Source organism: Salvelinus fontinalis, chromosome 11 (assembly GCF_029448725.1).
Source record: "Salvelinus fontinalis isolate EN_2023a chromosome 11, ASM2944872v1, whole genome shotgun sequence".
In the NCBI taxonomy this organism is placed as follows: Eukaryota; Metazoa; Chordata; class Actinopteri; order Salmoniformes; family Salmonidae; genus Salvelinus; species Salvelinus fontinalis.
In genome coordinates this window covers 14,003,148-14,019,997 of record NC_074675.1, presented here as the reverse complement: position 1 = coordinate 14,019,997, position 16,850 = coordinate 14,003,148, and the positions used below count along the sequence as shown (strand labels likewise).

Genomic DNA, 16,850 nt, shown 5'->3' with positions numbered 1-16,850 from the left:
TTGGCCTCTTTCTTTCTCTCAATTCAATGAGCTTTATTGGATTGGGAAACATATGTTTACATTGCCAAAGCAAGTGAAATACACTGCTCAAAAAAATAAAGGGAACACTTAAACAACACAATGTAACTCCAAGTCAATCACACTTCTGTGAAATCAAACTGTCCACTTAGGAAGCAACACTGATTGACAATAAATTTCACATGCTGTTGTGCAAATGGAATAGACAACAGGTGGAAATTATAGGCAATTAGCAAGACACCCCCAATAAAGGAGTGGTTCTGCAGGTGGCGACCACAGACCACCTCTCAGTTCCTATGCTTCCTGGCTAATGTTTTGGTCACTTTTGAATGCTAGCGGTGCTTTCACTCTAGTGGTAGCATGAGACGGAGTCTACAACCCACACAAGTGGCTCAGGTAGTGCAGCTCATCCAGGATGGCACATCAATGCGAGCTGTGGCAAGAAGGTTTGCTGTGTCTGTCAGCGTAGTGTCCAGAGCATGGAGGCGCTACCAGGAGACAGGCCAGTACATCAGGAGACGTGGAGGGGGCCGTAGGAGGGCAACAACCCAGCAGCAGGACCGCTACCTCCGCCTTTATGCAAGGAGGAGCACTGCCAGAGCCTTGCAAAATGACCTCCAGCAGGCCACAAATGTGCATGTGTCTGCTCAAATGGTCAGAAACAGACTCCACGAGGGTGGTATGAGGGCCCGACGTCCACAGGTTGGGGTTGTGCTTACAGCCCAACACCGTGCAGGACGTTTGGCATTTGCCAGAGAACACCAAGATTGGCAAATTCGCCACTGGAGCCCTGTGCTCTTCACAGATGAAAGCAGGTTCACACTGAGCACATGTGACAGACGTGACAGAGTCTGGAGACGCCGTGGAGAACGTTCTGCTGCCTGCAACATCCTCCAGCATGACCGGTTTGGCGGTGGGTCAGTCATGGTGTGGGGTGGCATTTCTTTGGGGGGCCGCACAGCCCTCAATGTGCTCGCCAGAGGTAGCCTGACTGCCATTAGGTACCGAGATGAGATCCCCAGACCCCTTGTGAGACCATATGCTGGTGCGGTTGGCCCTGGGTTCCTCCTAATGTAAGACAATGCTAGACCTCATGTGGCTGGAGTGTGCCAGCAGTTCCTGCAAGAGGAAGGCATTGATGCTATGGACTGGCCCGCCCGTTCCCCAGACCTGAATCCAATTGAGCACATCTGGGACATCATGTCTCGCTCCATCCACCAAAGCCACGTTGCACCACAGACTGTCCAGGAGTTGGCGAATGCTTTAGTCCAGGTCTGGGAGGAGATCCCTCAGGAGACCATCCGCCACCTCATCAGGAGCATGCCCAGGCGTTGTAGGGAGGTCATACAGGCACGTGGAGGCCACACACACTACTGAGTCTCATTTTGAATTGTTTTAAGGACATTACATCAAAGTTGGATCAACCTGTAGTGTGGTTTTCCACTTTAATTTTGAGTGTGACTCCAACTCCAGACCTCCATGGGTTGATAAATTTGATTTCCATTGATAATTTTTGTGTGATTTTGTTGTCAGCACATTCAACTATGTAAAGAAAAAAATATTTAATAAGAATATTTCATTCATTCAGCTCTAGGATGTGTTATTTTAGTGTTCCCTTAATTTTTTTGAGCAGTGTAGATAATAAACAAAAGTTAAATAAACAATAGAAAATGAACAGTAAACATTACACTCACAAAAGTTCCAAAGGAATAGAGACATTTCAAGTGAGGTGTGTGTCTGTGTCTCTCTCTCTCAATTAAGGGAAAGGGGGGATACCTAGTCAGTTGTACAAAGGCCTTCAACTGAAATGTTCTGCCGCATTTAACCCCTCTGAATCAGAGAGGTGGGGGGCTGCCTTAATCGACATCCACGGCGCCCAGGAACAGGAGTCTTGTTCAGGGGCAGAACGACAGATTTTTACCTTGTCAGCTCGGGAATTCGACCCGCCAACCTTTCGGTTACTGGCCCAACGCTCTAACCACTATGTGTGTAATTTACAGTATTCCAGATCTGTGACAACTTGGCACTGACAAGACTTGAAGATGTGTGCAACAAGAGGTCTGCAACAACAATAATTATAATAAATATTCCAGAAGTCGTCCATAAATGTCCAAAGTTAGCCTATGATGGAAAAGTAATTGAGAGCTGAAAATATCGTAAACAAATATGACAAAATAACATAAATGGGTTTTGATTTGTTTGTCACGATATATTGACGAACCACAATTTATTTGTCTATATCAATATTGATTGCGTATTCGTGAGTTTAGCCAAACTCCACCTGGAGCGTCATTGGGTCCGCCTACTTGCTTTTCCAGCAGGAGCTTCACCACGCCCCTTTTCCTTGAAGAGCTTCGGCTGTGCTCTGGTTGGCTGTTTCGAACAGTGCATGCATGTTTGGAGAGAGGGTTAACTGACAACTAATGACAGAGAACTCAACCTTTTGGGAAATTTCAAAGAAAACTATACGAGAGACGGAACAGGTAATGTATATACTGCTGGTGAGTTAACGCTAAACAATTGTTTCCGTGGCGTGAACGAATCTGTCCTTTCCTCTCTCAGCCCACGCGAGGAAGCAACAAGTGCCCCGTGGCTGAGCACTCTCTCGAGTGGAAGACTATTTCATGTAGTTTCTAAGTTCGTAAACCCTATTCTAGTCTACACAATAGACTAGATTTTATCATGATTTTAATGAAAGGCGTGTAATTTGGTAGCCTGCTTAGAAGACTGAACTTGTTTTACATTTAATGTACAATTAGGCGTACACCTCTGAAAAACCGTGGTAAAGGCTTTTAAAACACACATTTCGAAATGGGCTAAGAAGTCTCAGACTCCAAATGTGTCGACGTGTCCATGAACCTGCATAATGAGCATCATCATGTCACACAGGTTATAGACGCCCTACTAATGACTGCGTGTTTGAACATGTTGCCATGGATACAAACTGCAAGGAACAGAAATGCTTGGCCTTGGACAACCATCCACCTTGCCAGAAGATACCGACACTGCCTTTTACCCTTGTGTACACTGAGCTGCACTGAGGTCGGAACACAATCATGTTTACATTAATTAAGTATGGTGGTCAAACATTCATCCTGCTGCACAGACCCTATGGATGCTCTAGTCTCGAGTGCCTGGTTAAATTGCATTTACGGGTATTTTTAAACTCCATGGTTAAAGTAGTATGATCATATATTAGTGTTGAATTACTTTGACGTTGAATTATGTTATTTTACTCAAATTTACCCATGGTGGACATAATGTGTTACAACATAAGACAACAAAAAAATTCACCACACGAATTACAGGAAATACCCATCCTTTTTACCTCAGATTGGTGATGTTGGTATTAAAGTTTATAGTAATCCGTTTATGATAACTATAATAACTGCGCACACAGTTTATAGGGCTCCAGAGTGGCGCGGCGATCTAAGGCACTGCATCTCAGTGCTAGAGGCATCACAACAGACCTTGGTTCGATTCCATCACAACTGGCTGTGATTGGAGTCCCTTAGGGCGGTGCACAATTGGCACAGCGTCGACCGGGTTAGGGTTTGACTGGGGTAGGCCGTCATTGTAAATAAGAATTTGTTATTAACTGACTTGCCTAGTTAATTTAAATACATAAAGAAGTCACTAAATCTATTCCTTAAAACAGATCATTATCTTTCGTTTAGTACCGGTGTTTGTCATAAGCGCCAGTCCGTAGGAGGATTTAGAACGTAGCTGTCATTTTCAGGCTATGGATCAAAATTCCCAGCTGTCTTGAACGCTCAAAAGTCTGAGTTTTCCGAGTTCCCAGTTGTTTCAAAGACGGCATTGGTCTCAGCTGAGGTGTCCGCTTCTCACAGTCCCTGCTCTCTCCTTCCTCCAGTGAGACTGATCAGAGAGGGGACAGGCTTCCCCTGATGGCAAAACTCGAGTCACACCGCATCTGCCTCAGGCACAAATTGTTCCTGTGACCAGAGAAAGTTAAATACTCGATATTCAAATGGACACAACGAGCTACTAATAATAATAAAAATGCAGGGCTATCGATACACTTGGCTACTCATTTATTGCAGCTGCAGTGCGAGTGGAGGTAGAGTGCGTTTTATGTTTTGTAATAGTGTTGAAGAAAACTCATATAAACAGCATGTCTTTGCTGTATTCTTTGACAGTCTCTCTCTGGTCATGGGTTTAAAAGTTATGAAGTCTCACGTAGGCTAGTATCAAACTTTTTTTGTGCCCGGTGTCATGGAAGCTGTACTAGCCACAGTGAATTGATCTATCGGATTTGTCCGCACATTATGCGCACTCGATGTAGTCACAGATCTCCTGGTCTGCCGGGTAGGCAGAGTTAGTCTTTTCAGACAAATTGGTTCAAAATAGAAACACCTACCCTGTGCACCTACCGCCAACAGTGCAACACGGAGAATAAGAAAAAGCATCGCAAGCCATTATGCCTTTAACGTTCGCTTTTCTACAGAAATGTTTGGTGATCGACTAGGAATGCCTTAAAGATCACAATCGACTAGCTTGTGACAACTGTTTTTATGAATATAAATTGTACTTTTGACATAATTCAACTTTATCAGGTAAAAACTACTTAATAAGCCCAAAACCATGCTATGATTTATTGATTTTGATGATATTAGTGAAATCATGAAAATATGTTTGTCCTGGCTACATTCAAGACCCTGAAGAAGGCACGGTGATGCCGAAACATTGGTGGTTTACCCAATATATTACTGGGAGCTTGTATATAGTGTGTGTGACTCTCTTTTATAAATTTTTATGTCCCGGCTACATTTGCACAGTTGAGCCGGCGTGAAATATGGGTTGGAAAACGTACCTCAATGCAGGAATGGGATATGCCACTGTACTCCAAATTTTACCTTTATCCACACTGCTCCATTGATAACATTAAAATACTACTTGTGTTCCCAGAACTTCCCATTTCGTCCTCATGCTAGCTACCAGTAGCGACTGCAGCCATTATGGAATGGCACATGATGTTGAACAACAAAGGATCTGATTAGCTGACACTGCCATTTAAAAATGGCTGCTGTGGCTAATGGTAGCTAGCATGAGGATGAAAAGGGAAGTTTTCAGCTGTATTTCTATCTGCTCGATGTATTCTCGTGTTCGTCAGCATGTGTTCGTCAGTATTTTTCAATGGAAAAAATGTGCATGAAAACGAGTCGTCTCTCCTTGAATGACAAAAAAATACTTTATTGAAGAGTCCCTACTGTTAACTTCTTGGGGATAGGGGGCAGCATTTTCACGTTTGGATGAAAAGCGTGCCCAGAGTAAACTGCCTCCTACTCAATCCCAGATGCTAATATATGCATATTATTATAAGTATTGGATAGAAAACACTGAAGTTTCTAAAACTGCTTGAATCATGTCTGTGACTATAACAGAACTTATTTGGCAGGCAAAACCCCGAGGACAAACCATTCAGAATGTTTTTTGGGGGGGTCACTCTCTTTTCAATGTGTTTTCATTGGGAATCCAGATTTCAAATCAAATCAAATCAAATTTTATTAGTCACATACACATGGTTAGCAGATGTTAATGCGAGTGTAGCGAAATACTTGTGCTTCTAGTTCCGACAATGCAGTAATAACAACAAGTAATCTAACCTAACAATTCCGCAACTACTACCTTATACACGCAAGTGTAAAGGGATAAAGAATATGTACATAAAGATATATGAATGAGTGATGGTACAGACGGCATAGGCAAGGTGCAGTAGATGGTATAGAGTACGGTATATACCTATGAGATGAGTACTGTAGGGTATGTAAACATAAAGTGGCATAGTTTAAAGTGGCTAGTGGTCCATGTATTACATAAGATGGCAAGATGCAGTAGATGATATAGAGTACAGTATATACATATACATAAGAGATGTGTAATGTAGGGTATGTAAACATTATATTAGGTGGCATTGTTTAAAGTGGCTGGTGGTACATTTTTACATAATTTCCATCAATTCCCATTTTTAAGGTGGCTGGAGCTGAGTCAGTTTGTTGGCAGCGGCCGCTAAATGTTAGTGGTGGCTGTTTAACAGTCTGATGGCCTTGAGATAGAAGCTGTTTTTCAGTCTCTCGGTCCCTGCTTGGATGCACCTGTACTGACCTCGCCTTCTGGATGATAGCGGGGTGAACAGGCAGTGGCTTGGGTGGTTGTTGTCCTTGATGATCTTTATGGCCTTCCTGTGACATCGGGTGGTGTAGGTGTCCTGGAGGGCAGGTAGTTTGCCCCGGGTGATGCGTTCTGCCGACCTCACTACCCTCTGGAGAGCCTTACGGTTGTGTGCGGAGCAGTTGCCGTACCAGGCGGTGATACAGCCCGACAGGATGCTCTCGATTGTGCATCTGTAGAAGTTTGTGAGTGCTTTTGGTGACAAGCCGAATTTCTTCAGCCTCCTGAGGTTGAAGAGGCGCTGCTGCGCCTTCTTCACAACGCTGTCTGTGTGGGTGGACCAATTCAGTTTGTCCGTGATGTGTACACCGAGGAACTTAAAACTTTCCACCTTCTCCACTACTGACCCGTCGATGTGGATAGGGGGGTGCTCCCTCTGCTGTTTCCTGAAGTCCACAATCATCTCCTTTGTTTTGTTGACGTTGAGTGTGAGGTTATTTTCCTGACACCACACTCCGAGGGCCCTCAGCTCCTCCCTGTAGGCCGTCTCGTCGTTGTTGGTAATCAAGCCTACCACTGTAGTGTCGTCCGCAAACTTGATGATTGAGTTGGAGGCGTGCATGGCCACGCAGTCGTGGGTGAACAGGGAGTACAGGAGAGGGCTCAGAACGCACCCTTGTGGGGCCCCAGTGTTGAGGATCAGCGGGGTGGAGATGTTGTTACCTACCCTCACCACCTGGGGGCGGCCCGTCAGGAAGTCCAGGACCCAGTTGCACAGGGCGGGGTCGAGGCCCAGGGTCTCGAGCTTGATGACGAGTTTGGAGGGTACTATGGTGTTAAATGCTGAGCTGTATTCGATGAACAGCATTCTCACATAGGTATTCCTCTTGTCCAGATGGGTTAGGGCAGTGTGCAGTGTGGTTGCGATTGCGTCGTCTGTGGACCTATTGGGTCGGTAAGCAAATTGGAGTGGGTCTAGGGTGTCCGGTAGGGTGGAGGTGATATGGTCCTTGACTAGTCTCTCAAAGCACTTCATGATGACGGAAGTGAGTGCTACGGGGCGGTAGTCGTTTAGCTCAGTTACCTTAGCTTTCTTGGGAACAGGAACAATGGTGGCCCTCTTGAAGCATGTGGGAACAGCAGACTGGGCTAAGGATTGATTGAATATGTCCGTAAACACACCAGCCAGCTGGTCTGCGCATGCTCTGAGGACGCGGCTGGGAATGCCGTCTGGGCCTGCAGCCTTGCGAGGGTTAACACGTTTAAATGTTTTACTCACCTCGGCTGCAGTGAAGGAGAGCCCGCAGGTTTTGGTAGTGGGCCGTGTCAGTGGCACTGTATTATCCTCAAAGCGGGCAAAAAAGGTATTTAGCCTGTCTGGGAGCAAGACATCCTGGTCCGCGACGGGGCTGGAGATTTCTAAGGGACCTTCCTGCAGTTTCTATCGCTACCATTAGATGTTAACAGTCTTTAGACATTTTTTTGAGGTTTTTCCTTTCAGAAATGAAGAACTAGCCATGTTCAGAATGAGGCTCCAGTGACGTGTACTGTTTGTTAGAAGCGCGTGACCAGAAAGCATGCTACACATTGTTTTCCTCCTGTATTGAACACAGATCATCCCGTCTTCAATTTTATCGATTATTTACGTAAAAAAATACCTAAAGTTGTATTACAAAAGTAGTTTGAAAAGTTTGGACTAAGCTTACAGGTAACTTTTGAGATATATTTTAGTCATGTTGCGCAAGTTGGAACCGGTGTTTTTCTGGGTCAAACGCGCCAAATAAATGGACATTTTGGATCCATATCGACGGAATTAATCGAACAAAAGGACCATTTGTGATGTTTATGGGACATATTGGAGTGCCAACAGAAGAAGCTTGTCAAAGGTAAGGCATGAATTATGTCTTTATTTCTGCGTTTTGTGTCGCGCCGGGAGGGTTGAAATATGATGGTCTGTGTTTGTTTGCTTGGTTGCTATCCTCAGATAATAGCATTGTTTGCTTTCGCCGTAAAGTATTTTTGAAATCTAACATGTTGGCTGGATTCACAACAAGTGTAGCTTTAATTTGATATATTGAATGTGTGATTTCATGAAAGTAACATTTTTATAGTAATTTATTTCAATTTGGCGCTCTGCATTTTCACTGGATTTTGGCCAGGTGGTACGCTACCATCCCACATATCCCAGAGAGGTTAACAAATCACTGATGAAGGAACGTAGACTTCGGCTCAGAACTTTGGCTTGCCTCCAGAAAAAATGTGGGCCCGAACTGCTGAAAAAACACTTGGGGGAAAAATTCCACAAAATGTCCTCATAATATATGCACAAACTCTACTGAACTGTTTCGGCTGGGAAGCATGTGGACGCCTTTAGGAAGTAGAGATGATGTTGTGTCCTCTTGAGAAGGGTGGTGATGGTGTTGCTGGTCCATGACAAGTGCTCAGTGATGTGCACGCCGAGGGACATAACTCGTGACTCTGTACTGCAGTCCTGTTGATGTGGATCGAGGCATGTTCCCCCCTTTATGTCCTGAAGTCCACAATCGACTCCTTTGTTTTACTGACATTGAGGGAGTTGTTGTTATCATGACGCCACAATGCCAGTTCACTTACCTCATCCCTATTGGCTGACTCGTTGTTGGTTATCAGGCCTATAACCGTGGTGTCGTCAGCAAACTTGATGGCGTTGGTGTTGTGCAACCATGCAGTTGTGGGTGAAGAGGGAGTACAGCAGAGGACTGAGGACACACCCCTGGGGGGCCTCTGTGTTAAGAGTCAGGGTGGAGGTGTTGCCAATCCTCACAGCCTGTGTTCTACCCGGTAGGAAGTCCAGGATCCAGTTGCAGAGGGTGGTGTCCAGACCCAAGGCTTCGAGCCCTGGGTCGGTATCTTCTGGCAACCATCCACCCTTTCTCTGGAAAAGAGATGCCCTTCATTTTATGGCTTACATTTAGGCTACATAATGTTAGGCTGTACCAGAAAATACATGTTTCTGGCTATGTAGCCTACCGTTACAACTTGAGATGGATAGAACATGTTTGACTACAGATGGATTTTATGTCCATTTAAATCTTCTGTTCCTGGTTTCCTGCTAGAGGATTACCGTAATAGCAAGGTTGTGCAGGTGCTTCCCTTCGCTTAAGTGTGTGCTGCTACCCCAGAGGAAGACCATTTCACCAGCAGCAAAGGGATCCAAAATACTATACTTGTTTTAGAAACTCAAGTAGACCTGCTTATTGTTTCTTTAACGTACCAATTTCTGTATCTGAATTGAGCTGTAATGTGAAAACAAATCTTTTTCATAGGTATTTCTCATATGTAGGCCTACCACACAAAGATTGTTATTTTTTTACCTTTGTGCTGCTTTTGTCAGACAACTGTATTTGCCATCTTGTGGTAGCTTTTGTGCAGAAATAATACAAATTAGGCATAGGGTCATACTTGAGATCTGGACTGGATCCAGATGCATGCATGCGTGAGGAGTGCGCCCCCAAAACAGCCCTGATTCTGCCCCTCTACCCCCTAATCACCATCTGGCTGATCTCTGGCATTATGCCTCACATTTTGGGGAAGTGGTGTCTCCAGAAGGAGGCCAAAAAAATATGAACAGCTTAATGGGTTAAACCCCCACGTGAGCCCATATGTGCTGCTATCTCCCCTGGATGCAATGGAGATCATGAAGACCTCTTGGTTTTCCCCTCATTTATTTAGGGTACTGCTGACTAATGACCAGACTGGGACCAGTGGGAGAGGGGCAGAGGAATGGTTACAGGAGAGGGAGAAGTGACTGAGAAGAAATGAAATCTAATTTTATTGGTCACATACACATTTTGCAGATGCTATTGCAGGTGCAGCAAAATGCTGATGTTTCTAGCTCCAACGGTGCAATAATACCTAACAATACACACGTCAATTAACTTCTTATGGCTGGGGGCAGTATTGAGTAGCTTGGATGAATAAGGTGCCCAGAGTAAACTGCCTGCTACTCAGTCCCAGAAGCTAAGATACACATATTATTAGTAGATTTGGATAGAAAACACTCTGAAGTTTCTAAAACTGTTTGAATGATGTCTGTGAGTATAACAGAACTCATATGGCAGGCAAAAACATGATAAAAAATCCAACCAGGAAGTGGTAAATCTGAGGTTGGTCGATTTTCAACTCGGCTCCTATTGAAGATAGTGGGATATTGGTCATGTTGCACTTCCTAAGGCTTCCACTAGATGGCAACAGTCTTTAGAGCCTTGTCTGATGCTTCTACTGTGAAGTGGGGCCGAATGAGAGGGGATTGAGTAAGGTCTACCATGAGCTGAACATGTGCTGACCATGCACGTTCATGTGAGAGCGAGCTCTGTTCCATCGCACTTCTGAAGACAAAGGAATTCTCCGGTTGGAACATTGTTGAAGAATTATGTTAACATCCTAAAGATTGATTCAATACTTAGTTTGTCATGTTTTTACGGACTGTAATATAACTTTTTTAACTTTTCGTCCGTACTTTCCGCTGGACTTGCCCACGTGTCGTGAGTTTGGAAAGTGTACTGAACGCTAGAACAACAAGGAGGAATTTGGACATAAATTATGGACATTATCGTACAAAACAAACATTTATTGTGGAACTGGGATTCCTGGGAGTGCATTCTGATGAAGATCATCAAAGGTAAGTTAATGTTTATAATGTTATTTCTGACTTCTGTTGACTGCACAATATGGCGGATATATTTTTGTCTTGATTGGGCTCTGAGCACTGACCTCAGATTATTGCATGGTTTGCTTTTTCCGTAAAGCTTTTTTGAAATCTGACATAGCTGTTGCATTAAGGAGAAGTGCATCTAAAATTCCATGCATAACACTTGTATTTTCATAAACATTTATAATGAGTATTTCTGTAAATTGATGTGGCTCTCTGCAAAATCACCGGATGTTTTGAAACTACTGAACGTAACGCGCCAATGTAAACTCAGATTTTTGGATATAAATATGAACTTTACCGAACAAAACCATACATGTATTGTGTAACATGAAGTCCTATGAGTGTCATCTGATGAATATCATCAAAGGTTAGTGATTCATTTTATCTATATTTCTGCTTTTTGTGAATCCTCTCTTTGGTTGGAAAAATGGCTGTGTTATTCTGTGAATAGGCACTCACCTAACATAATCGTTTGGTTTACTTTCGTCGTAAAGCCTTTTTGAAATCGGACACTGTGGCTAGATTTACAATAAGTCTATCTGTAAAATACATGTATGTTTGAGGAATTTTAATTATGGGATTTCTGTTGTTTTGAATTTGGTGCCCTGCAGTTTCACTGGCTGTTGAAGAGGTGGGACGCTACTACCCACGTACCCTAGAGAGGTTAAAGTGACCAGTGTTCAATAACTATGTACCTCGGGCAGCTGGCTAGTAAGTGACTAAGGTTAAAGGCAGGGTACTGGGCGGAGGCCAGCTAGTGATGGCTATTTAAAAGTCTGATGGCCTGGAGTTAGAAGGTTTTTCATTCTCTCGGTCCCAGCTTTGATGCACCAGTACTTTCCGTCTTGTAGATGGTAGCGTGTTGAACAGGCCGTGACTCTGGTGGCTGAGGTCCTTGATGATTTTTTGGGCCTCCACGTGACACCGGGTGCTGTAGATGACCTGGAGGGCAGGCAGTGTGCCCCCAGTGATGCATACATTCATGATAATTTTATTTTTTCATTACCAGGATAGGTTGGTTAGTGGGTTAACTCTGGAGTGTTGCCCTAGGGCAGTCATTTAAGCTCACTTTGTTCAGCAGCAATTCTTCTCTTTCTGCCAAACATATGGCATGCTAGGCTACTGGTTCTCCTACACATTCAAAGGATGCATTCACCAAGGGTTTGAATATTTCATAGTCTCCCCAGCACAAATGTTTCTCTGTTGGCCAGGTTTCAGCTGGGCTGTGGCCTGTCTGGCTAACAGCGAACGTCTCCATTGTCTCACTCTCTACCTGCCGAACCCTCATGGCTAATGACCTCATTCAATATTACATTTCTCAGTTCTTCTGATATAAAAACAGACATGATTTGAGTGTCGTATTTTCCTGGAGTCTTCTATTACAAGAGTTGACTTACTTCTAAAGATAGGTAGGGCCTTACTGAAATTACCTCGCTGACCTGAATCAATGAACATCGATTCATTGACAGAGTGAGAGGACTTTATCTTTTAGACGTCCTGTGAATATATCCAGTTTAATTCTAGAGGTCTTTGGACTCCTCTACGACAGTTGATGATGAGTCCAGTTTCAAAACAATGAACAGGATGAGAGGAGGATGCTGAAAGGGTGTTTGAAGGTCTTTGTTAATGACAGCAGGTCATTAGTTAATGACAACAGGGTCTATGGTAGCTTTTGTTTTTACTGAGGGCTGAGCTTTTTTCATGTTAAGGTGAAAGGTTTACCGAGTCCCCCTCCCCTCTATCCCTGGGATTATCATACAGGCAAGTAACCCTCCTTACCTGACCATCTGTGAGGGTCTTCTTCAGGGCCTCGGACATCTTGCAGCTTATCTGACCACTTTGATAAAGCCGGTTACAAATTAGTCTACACGTTTTAGTCCCATGTTTGGTCTTGCATTGTGTTCCAATTTCCGTTTAGGATTTTCTTTTTTGAGTTTTAGCACAATGGAGAACACAAGTCGTACAATTTGAAAGGTACAACTAGTCTTGTATACCATAAGATAACAAAACATATATGTATGTTCCTGTCATAAGAGCATTTCAGCATACCCTAATACACACAGAACATTTCCTCAACACCCTCTTTAAGTCAAAGCCCTTTTTTTATTCTGTTGACATCATCCAGTCAGTTTCAGATGATGTCATTAACGGCCTTGTCCTTACAACTGACCCATTTTTTAATACAGCAGCTTCTGCAGTTGTTGCCATCACTGCAATGTTCAGATCACAACCCTCCTCGATAATCAAAGAAGCTCTTCCTGATGGTGACTTTGTCAGTATGGCCATGGAGCCCTATTCATTCTGGGAAATGTATTTAAAGCAAATGTCAACATTTATGAAACTGTCAGGTTAGATCAGTGCTCTTGGCGGTCTTCAGGACATTCTTAGCTACTTCAGTTGGGATATTGTTTTCTGAAGGGATGATGTCATCTGCGTTGACTTGCAATTCAGTGGCCTAGCTAGCCTATGTTAATCCGCGAGCGAACTCCCCCGATGAATGGGCAAGCTGCCAGTCCTGCCTGCCGCAGCTTAACGGGCACAATCACCCTATAGGAGACCTAACTCGATGCCGGCTCCCTTTGACAACTTTAATTTGGTTGCCTCAATTTCAGACTTTAATAAATCCACTCATTTTTACTCCCTATCAGAAGTGTCGACTGTCTCAAATATATATTTTTTTGACAAGACAAACTTCCCAGCAGCCTCTAAGTGCGTGCTGTGGTAATATACTGATCAAACCAGGATGAAGTGGTATTGGCAGGTGTCTCCTCAGTTCACACCTAAAAGCCGGTGAGGGGCTTTCCTGGCGACCCGTCATCTTCAGGACAACTCTTCTTGAAGGACATGGGTTGGAGCCTAAATGATGTACGCTACACTTAGGCCTAATCCTGCCTGAATGCACCTACTCCCATGGAATACAAGGCCCATTTCTGATGGAGAGGCACCGAATGAAACCTTCAACTGACAGGCCAATTGAGACACAAAGGGCTCAGCAGGAGAAGTTAAATGAATGAGAAGTTGGTAGTCTCTGGGGAGAGTGGAGCAGACCCCGTTTGGCAGGAGAGCAGGGTTAAAATAAAAAGCTTATGGCCCCATGTGCTGACTTACAGCCCCTTTACACTTATGTTAGACTCGTGCAGCTGCTCCATGCTATTGGTAAATACGCGAATCACCCCCTCAACTCACTAATTCGCACACACTCTACAATCCACTGTGAATGCAAATCAAACACATGATGTACACCGACTGCAGCTCCGTCCATGTGCCACGTGCTATCTGTAGTATTGTGATCGGTGAGGGTGTATCGTCCATGTCTGGAATAGCCCCTGATCCTCTTAAATGATTACTGATCCCTCATCCATCTGTGTATGTTTATCTTCAGGACTACTGAGAGGCTTGGCTAATGTCCCTCTACTTCATTAAACCTTCCCATTTACTCCCTCAAAGGGAGACCCACCATTTCAATTCATTTAAAGAGCTATCTTGGTAGGAATCCGATTTTTGTTTTGTAATTTTACATCCTGGTTCTATCAGAAGCAAAACGCATGAATCAACATCAAATAAAATGTTATTTCACATGCGTCGTCGACGAACAGTGAAATGCTTACTGGTCCTTTTCCAACAATGCGGAGCAAAGAACATAAAGAAATCTAATTTACCCAACAATGTGCCAATGTATAATAATGTACCAAACAAGGTTTACATTGTGAAGCAAAAACTAGCTCAAATGCATATTCGTTCAAACGTGCATTTTTTCGGGACCCAAAGGTCATTGTTGGAAGACCAGTTTTGATTGAACAGGGCTGCCAAGAGCGAACAGGCATTGTGCAAGTGTTTCAGCAACCACTAGAGAATGTGCGAGGCTGCGGCCCTTGTCAAGTGGCGAGCCTTGCCCTTTACTCAGACACTCGCACATTCACTTCAGCCAACCCAGCAGGATAAAACACATTCTGTTTTTGAATGCCTCTTTTCATTTCTCGCTCCCTCCCTCGCATTGACTTTTGGTGGTGGTGTGGACGCGCATGCTGCCCTTTTGGTCCCCACAGGGAGGCATTCTCTCAGCTCGCGCATTGGGGCCCCAGATGCAGCACATTCTAGAGACGAGTGCTCCCTTTGTCCTCTGCTGTTAGCCCCATACGCCTCCCTACTCAAATTGAAAGTCACCCCATTCTTTCTTTCTCCCCCTCTTTGTTTGTCTACTGTCCAGTAGTTTAGGCCTACTGATCTCCTCCAGGAGCAAGTCTTGCCAGGGTTCTAACTATGGCAGTGCTTGTCACCTTTTAGCAAATCAGGACTTGTGCACTGGCCTAGGCACCCGTATAAGCATTAGACAATGCTAACTTTGGGACAGTCACAATGTGTAATTTGAACCCTGGCCCTTGCCCTTTTCTCTTCCGTCTTCCCCACACCAAACTTTCCCCTTGCTATCATGTTTTTTTGGGTGGTGGTTGGGGAAGGAGGATGAGATGAGGAAGTGGCTGGTTCCCCTGCCCCCTAGCCCTCCATTTCCATTAGCTCCTCACAGGGAGCTCCCAGGGCAGGCTGCAGAGTTGGGATGATGAACGTGTGGGGTGGCTGGAGGGGGGTGTGGTGTGTAACAATGGGTGCTTTGTGAGAGGAGGACTGGCCGTGGCAGGAGTGGGGGGCCTCCGCAGCGCTGAGCAGAGCCACTTCATTAGTCAAGGCTCTCCCTCCTCCCTCCATTCTCTCCTCCCTCTGTCATTCTCTCGCTCGCTGTCGACATTACACACTCTGAAGTCTGGAACCAGCCAGTAGGAGCCTGCATGGTTTGTGCTGCGCTTTCTGCTTTCCAGTCAGAAGCAGGGTGGAGACGGGTTTTTCCGACTTTCTGGGGGTTCTACGCAGCTCTTTTCGTACATGACTACGGTCTTCCTCCTGTCCTAAGGTAATTCTGCTTGTCTGCACTGCTGTCATCTTGTCCTCTGCCGAGAGCAACGCATCACAGATGAGACATGGATTGATTTCTCTCACGCTGTGTCAGAGTAACTGAATGCATAAAAAAATGTGTGCACGTAAAGAGCTTTCTTTGAAATGACAACAGCGTATTAAGTAGCTGAAATGTGGATCTATGATTAGGGTTGCAAAATTCTGGGAACTTTCAATAAATTCCCTGGTTTTCCAGATATCCTGGTGGAGGATTCTGGATTTTCTTCTTCTTCCCTCCTGACTTTGCTAATCCTCCATCTGAGATTTCGGGGAAAACCAGGGAATTTATTGAAAGTCCCCGGGAATTTTACAACCCTATCTATGACATTGAAATGCGGTCATAGTGCTAGGGTCTTAGTTTGTGCTGTCTGCTCCTTGGGTCTATGGTGACATTTGTTTGAGTACTGGAGCTCAGCCCAGTAGAGAAGTTAAAATTCTCAGTCTCTATCCTATAGAACAGACTGGGAAGGGGATTTGGGTGGATTGCTGAGGGAGAAAGGGAGCAATTTTGGGGTGTGTATGTGTTGGGGGGTAAGAGCTGTGTTTTCTTGTTGACTAAACTGTCAGTGTCAGAGGCTAGTATAGCTCATTATTGTCTCTCGCTCTCCCTCTCTCGTTCTCACACACACACATCCTTTGGGCCAAGGGGATGGTTCTGGGTAATCCCCTACATCCTGGGAGGAAGAGGGAGAGCTTTACATTTTTTAAACATTCTGAATTATATATAGTTTTGTGTATATATACAGTTGAAGTCAAAGTTTACAGACACCTTAGCCAAATACATTTCAGCTCAGTTCTTTACAATTCCTGACATTTAATCCGAGTAAAAATTCCCTGTCTTAGGTCAGTTAGGATCACCACTTTATTTTAAGAATGTGAAATGTCAGAATAATAGTAGAGAATTATTTATTTCAGCTTTTATTTCTTTCATCACATTCCCAGTGGGTCAGAAGTTTACATACACTCAATTAGTATTTGGAAGCATTGCCTTTAAATTGTTAAACTTTGGTCAAACGTTTCGGGTAGCCTTCCACAAGCTTCCCACAATAAGTTGGGTGAA

At 44.3% G+C, this 16,850-nt stretch overlaps 1 protein-coding gene across 3 annotated transcripts in view; it reads left to right on the top strand.

Moving 5' to 3' along the window:
- Positions 1 to 2,359: 2,359 nt before the first annotated feature.
- The window catches only part of LOC129865098 (GAS2-like protein 3), a 28,416-nt gene continuing 13,925 nt past the window's right edge, over positions 2,360 to 16,850 (top strand). For 2 of the 3 annotated variants that reach the window (XR_008761315.1, XM_055937581.1), the window contains exon 1: positions 14,383 to 15,749. The gene's annotated coding sequence lies outside the window, so the exon portion shown is untranslated. Of the gene's footprint in view, positions 2,502 to 14,382; positions 15,750 to 16,850 lie in introns of those variants that run through there. The other variant, XR_008761316.1, reaches the window with a different exon arrangement.